Source organism: Hesperophylax consimilis, chromosome 6, assembly GCF_061612785.1.
Source record: "Hesperophylax consimilis isolate HC1 chromosome 6, BYU_Hcon_1.0, whole genome shotgun sequence".
Classification (NCBI taxonomy): domain Eukaryota; kingdom Metazoa; phylum Arthropoda; class Insecta; order Trichoptera; family Limnephilidae; genus Hesperophylax; species Hesperophylax consimilis.
The window spans coordinates 42,133,746-42,141,251 of record NC_142841.1 but is presented as its reverse complement, the minus strand read 5'-3'; positions in this window follow the sequence as shown (position 1 = coordinate 42,141,251).

Genomic DNA, 7,506 nt, shown 5'->3' with positions numbered 1-7,506 from the left:
GGCCAAACATGAAAGCCGATATAAGATACTTCGTGAAGCACTGCATCGCTTGTCAGAAAGCTAAAATCTCCAAACATACGGTTGCCCCCCCGGCAACGTATTTATTACCAGAAAATCGCTTCAGAAACATACACATTGACATTGTAGGCCCATTGCCAGCTTGCAACGAGTACCGGTATCTATCTATTAACAATAATAGACAGATTTACTCGCTGGCCCGAGGCAATCCCTTTAAAAGACATTTCAGCCGAGACAGTGGCTTCAGCACTGACAAACCACTGGATCTCACGACATGGAGTCCCGATAACCATAACTTCGGATCAGGGTCGTCAATTTGAAAGTAATTTATTTAAAAAGCTTACACAGAAATTTGGAATAAAGCACTTAAGAACCACAGCGTATCATCCTCAAGCAAATGGAATTATAGAACGTTGGCACCGCACTTTAAAAGCATCTCTTATGGCAAGTGGTGAGCAAAACTGGATGGAAACCTTTCCACTTATATTACTTGGCCTGAGATCTACAGTTCGTGAGGAATTGAAATGTTCGCCAGCCGAACTAACTTATGGAAGAACTCTAAGACTCCCTTGCGACTTCTTCACAAGTACTCCACGAGAAGAACCCGATACATATATCGGACGTTTACAGAGGAAATTTGAACAAATTAAATCAACCCCTACCTCTAATCAAAGCACAAGAAAATTTTTCGTACACACGGACCTCCCCGTTTCTATTTTTTTTTATTTCCATTAAGGGAAAACCTAAGCGCGTCTCTATAGACCGCCTGAAACCAGCCTTCGTTCCCGCCGAGGAAAACGTTCATAATCATGCATCTGTTCCAGACACACTTGAATCAAAAACAACTACAAGATCAGGTTGACAAGTCCATTTTCCAAAAAGATACGGTATATACTAATGCATAAAAAGGCATAACTTTTCTTACATATAAATTTTTTGTAACTCATGATGGAAACATTGATTAGGAATCTACTCTTGCTATCCATTTAATGACTGAATTTCACATACCTACATTTATTTTCTTTAAATTACTGTTACATACATAATATTTAAGTGTACAGGTTCTTGATAAAAACCTGACCTTTCTTATTATAATTACTTTGAAAATTACTACGTTTTTTTACCGTTTTATTAAAAAAAATTATTACGCTGAACACTTTCATCCCTAAAAATCATGAAATTATGTCATGTAATCGTACAAAGTACACCTAGGTAACTTTTACCACATTATTATAGTGCAAACTAATTGCTATATACATATTTTCTAGGATAATTATCCATTTCGCTATATGCGACAGGTTTTGTATAAATGTATCTTGTTTAGGAATAACTTACCACTATATGTGATGACTCTGTTATCAAAATAAACTCTTTTAACCATGCCACATCAAATGTACTGGACCTGCATCTGATGTAACATGTTGTTGAGACCAATATGTATTATTATTTACAGAATTGAACCATTGTCATTTGTTTGTAAGAAAACATCGTTATTTGATAATATTATCTATACAAACACATTCTTCCGAACATATGTCAGTTGCCTCTTATAATATTAATTATCTTCTAATTTCATAGATAAACATTTAGATTTATGTACTCACATTCAAACTATTGCTATATGTACCTTTACAAAAAGTTTTAAATATGTACCTTTTTTCCATAACACGGATATAAATAATTTTATAATAAAGAGACATTAATTGTCGTTTCCTTTTGTTCAAAGATTGAAGTAACACTTCTGATCATACTTTACACATTGATATCATGGTCAATATATATATATATATAACGGTAGGTAAATAATAGGTGAAATTCATTTCTTATGAAATAATGTGAATAAATGCATAACGTGTATAAAATATTGAACTCATGAAAAGAGGAAAAAAGTAAAATAAATTTATAATATTACAGTTTGTAAGGGTTTGTATTTTTTTTAAAGAATTTATATTTCTATATATTCTATAATAAAAGCATTTAGGCACATAACAACAGGAAAATGACACTCGCATCTCTCAGATTTTCATTATTCTATCGTCCCGATATTTACGTTTAGGAGCTGTCAGTTAAGCCCCCGTTTTTTAGAAACCATCGCTTCATCTCTGCCAAAGTTTTCTTTGTAATATCTTTTAATCATTTGCCGCATCTTTCTAACATCATCATATAAAAAAGCGTTTCATCACAACCTACCAATGCTTTAATGCTTAACATTTCTACAAAAAAATTACAAATGTGTACCTATTTAATATTACAATGAATACTTATAGGAATGTAGAAGGGACGGATGAAGATAGAAATGTCTACCTTCTGTACCGACTTTATTGTTATATTCTTAAATCCATCCATAGTTATATTTTATAGATGTCCATACTAAAAACGTGGAATATTAACATTTAGCTTCGAGAGTTGAAAATTGAAGACTTTTACCCAGTGAATCATTAAGTACGTTATTTAACTATACAATAAACTAAATTTAATTAAGCTGGTAATTTTCTCCATTGTGTCTTATAAAATCTCTTTCAGAGCATCCTAAAATTTCAATTCCAAAAATAACAGCCACGTATTGGAATTTTCTTTGTGAATAAGGATGGATAAAACCTTTGTCACAGTTTTTGCACATGTCACAACTGTTCACAGCTACGTAAAAATTTTATGATTAAAAAAGGCTTAGAGATTAAAAGTTGCGATTTTCCACCTATTTTTAATGAATATACCACAATACAAAACTCCGTCGTCAAGCACAAGCTTTGGACAGAGACACCATAAATACCATTGTAAAGGAAGTGATTCCTAAGTTAATTTTTTTGGCAAACTTCATATTTTTTTCTAAAAATTATTCCACTCGATGCCACCGTTGAAAACACCACTACCCGCCACTGCACAATTCTACTAGATTCCAACCAGCATCCATGAGAATTTCTGACCCCGCCAGATCTCGCTCTTCGCTTATAACAAAACTCAAATGGCAGAACCACCGAAACTAAAATCACCTACTCCCAACATTAACGTATTTGTTGAAATGAATAAGTAGAAATTCATTTCAAATTTCCATTAGAGCGATGGTTTATCCCCGCTAGCGAGTAGTACACTATGAAATTTTGATATTAATGAAAAAAAATAACCTTATTTTATTTAGACGTTTACCATTGATAAAAATCGCTTTAATTTCTTAATTAAGAATAAAGAAAATCTCCATACAAAATACCTACCCAGTACTACCACTGGTAGACGTGCAGAGAACAGATGACGTAACGTACCTCTCACCGCTTGGGTTATGGTCGTTTGGGCGGGCTTAAAAAAATGCAAGCTTGGAGAATTAATTTAACTATGAAAACGTAGTTTAAAAACAAAATACGGGTATTAAAGTTTGAATGCGGACATCGATGAGATTTAAAAAAATGGACTCAAATCCTTATTGCGTCACAATTTTGATTACATTTTTGCCTAAGATCAAAAATCGTAGCGATTTAAACTGATTTCGGATAGCTGCCTTGAGACCAAAGTAAAATATGAATTGCGCATATATAAAAAAATTATATCTATTCAAATATTACATAATTTTTCGTAAATATTGTTGAATCTTTCCAAACAAAAAAATCTACTTGCAGTGTTTTATTTCTTGGTTCTTTCTGTACATATAAAAAATCTATATAAATGTTATACAGCAAGGTCTGTAGAATTATTATAAAAATTACATTTTAAGCGACCGATACCCTAACGCATATTGTCAAAATGACAAATCACCCTCCCCTTTCGGCAGGGAAGCAAATATCGCTCCCGCGTTGGCTTTTTCAAATATAAACATCCAATTTTTACAAATGAATGATATCAACTTTACTCTTAAAACAATTCTACCTATTAGCTGCTTCACCACATCAAATTTCTGCTTGAAGACCTTCTGGTGTTTATCCCTTCAATAAAAACAGGTCCTGTTAGCTGTTAGTGCCTACCACCAACCGCACTGGGTGCGGTAGGCTGCCCATAGACCCATCATCATAGTCACCATTCACATCGGTTGAAAACACGCTTTGGAACTGCCAACTTCAATCTACGGTCTTGTACAGGCAACCCGTCTGGTACAACCATGAAATAAAATCATATTATAAAAAAAATAATAATAATGATTGGGTTATTTGTATAGCGCGGTTTTTGTGAGAAAATCACCTCAACCTAATTTAATTTATTCCTAACACGATTTATTTATAAAACATGTGCAAAAAAATAAAAATGATGAAATAAAATCTTTATAAAAATCTTAAATGCTTAACATCTACTGTTTATATACCTGTTAACAACACTCGCCAAGTTACTACTTAAGCAATATTATGCTAATTAAGCGTTTTGATATTTTTATATGTAATGGATATAATTATTTAAGATAATTGCAAACTTCCGGAACACTTTTTCACTATAACGTTCGTAAAAGACCATCATCCAACATTATTGATATGATGTGATTAGCTATGAAAGTCAGGTTATATCATTTTTTCTCGATTCGCTTACCCTCTCTTCTCCTATTGCTTCCGCTTGTCCTTGCCACAATCTCAAATAAATGGTTTCCATATTAACCTTTGTTACCGAGTAGTTAGGGCTATGGGTTTTATAATTTTTTCAGCAGACACGAATTTATGAAGTAAGAAAAAAAAATTCCAGGCTCTAAATAATTAAAGAATAAATATTTTGACTATCTCGGGCTTCTTTATTATCTACTGATTTTATGAACCGAATTTTTATTAAAGCTTTGGAAATAAATACACAAATTGTCCATACGCACTTTTTCGGCAAGGTGAAGATTATATTACACAAATTTTACTTTTGTGAAAGTTTATCTATTATTATTTTCCAAGCACCAAATAAATTCTCATTTACGAGTTCCGTTTAGTACTTATAGTTATTATTGTATTAAACACAATGTTTTTCCAACTAAAATTGTTTTTACTATGTGGTTGTAGAAATAACACTCTTGGGATCAAGGGACGATTGTCTCTTTAAATCCTGTAAAAATCTTCATTCCTGAAAATACAAATATATTATTGTAGTACGGAGATCGCCTGGAGATGGTCGTGTCCATCGTGCTATTTCCCCGTTCTTAACTCATTCATTTAACATTGGCCAAGTCTCGTACATAAGGTTCACGGGATTATTATCAGGTGTTTGGTGATGTCTCCTGGTTCCAAAATAAAGATTTTCTTTTATATGAGACTTAGAATCATTCAGGAGAGACATTGGTCAAAGGCAAATCAAAATTAAATCTTAATTCCTTATCTTAATTTTTTATAGCCGACAGCTTTTATTGGTCCTTTCCATTTCCAATAATTGCATGAAGATGACAGTATCATTTTGTCATATTATCTCCCACAGTAAGTTTATATTTTTTTTTAAAAAAGACATACATTTCCGGATTAGAATAACCTAAAAATATTTGAAAATATCTTACTTCACCCACAGTAAGCGGAACATGTTGCTTGCGTTGTTATCGAGGACAGCCGAGGAATTAACATAAGTTTCAACTTTCACTTTGCACTGTAAATTATCTTCACATTCGTGTTACTTTTTTATTAATTACAGGACATAACTAATAGTAGTGTGACAAACCATTTTCCACCATCATTAAATCTGTCATACAGATTATGTCAAATTTAATCGATTTTCTAAAACTTCTGCTCAGCGAAAAGTCTCATAATATTATTCGTACGTAAAATCAGATTGTATTCATTGCAATCGTAGTTTTTCTTTCAATAATCTTATTTGAATGCAAATGACCATTTCCAAATATTGAAAAAAAAAGATAAACATCACCAAAACGCTAACCAAATCACTAATATCTAATTAAAAAATTAAGTAATTCCACATTTAAATTATAAGAAGTGAAGCTTTTTATATGTGCGTTAAATTAACATGTTTTAGAATTTATATTAAACATACCGTAAGAATATTATCATGTACGGGATTTGTTGTTACTCGAGTTAAACCAAAAGCTAGAAGTAGGCAGAAAATATTTTCACAGAGTTTATAAACCCAAATGCGTGTTGTAGAATTTAAGATACAATTAGTGTTATGTTGACAGAGATTTCCTCTTATTCCTATTCGTATTTCTATTATAACATAGATGTTTGGTAGCCGTAAGATAAACATTGGTTGGGAATATGGTAAACATGATATTACGTTGACAAGAAACCGCTTGGAATACCTATATACTTTAATTAATGTGATATTGTAAATGTACAAGCCAGAGGCGTGCTGTCCTTAGTAACGAACCGGGTACCAAGAGGATGATTCATATTCACTGAAACAGACCTATTGTTTTAAATAATATATAGGTTTACATATTACAACTGGCTGACCCGGCAAACGTTGTTCTGCCATATAAATTATTTATAGTGAATATTTCGGTTGTTAAATAAAAAAAATGTCGAATGTATTGTAAGTGTGGGGATAGGATCTATGGAAGAAAGATGAATGGAGCACTGAAGACGCCAACCATTAATATTTTTAATTCAATGTGTTTCATTAAAGTAACGGACATATTCATTATTCTATCTTTTAAAAGTAAAATGAAAAGTGAAAAAAATCTATGTATTTTTTTTCCTAAAGTAGGAAAATGAAATAAAGAAAATCAATATTAATTTTGAAGAGCAATTAAGTGTATAATATTTTTGTCAGTCCGTTTATAGCTAACACAAATAAGCTCAATGGTTTGCCCACGCTAGAACTTATAATTGTCCATGTGAAAAACATGGTGTGCCGAAATTAAAGCAAAAAAAAAGAAATTGATTTCGTTCAGGTCGTTCCTCTTGAGATTGAGATTTACCCAATTGTGACATGCTCACACGCACATTTTTTGGTATCTTGTTTGATTTGTATGTCTGTTCGTTCTGCTCTATTATTTTGCATTTTTGTTGCTTTATTCGTTCGATGGCCCAAAATGGGCCTCCTTAGGTCTTTCTGGCTTTGTTTCCTGTAATACACGCACACAAATAGATAAATTAAAATAAACCATACAAAATTATGCACACATTGCGTTGTGATACATAACAAATGCCAAATGAAATGTCAAAATGTCGCGACGCTTCTCGTGAATGACTTGCGCATGTGTGGATGAATGTTCGATGAGGCGAACGCATCGCCATCTAACGTATAACGTAAACAATTTTGTTCTGTTTGAAATACGTATTATAATAAAACAATAAAACTCTTTAACGTTAGATGAATTTGTTATAAAAATAAAGCAAATACATGATTTAATCATTACTTTCCTTAGGTTTTTGTAATTTCTCCAAAGATATCTTTGAATTTCTCGCTGCGCCGCGAACCGCTGCGCGCTTGATCCGCTGCGTGCCGTGCTCCTTATTAACAGCCTACGTGCCTTGTTTTAAATTAAAATCTATCATTTTAAAGTACAAAATATTGTCTACAAGTTTTGTTGACTTATTTTTTTTCGTTAACAGGCTCAGAAAAAAGTTATGTGCTTATATATTCTGAAATACT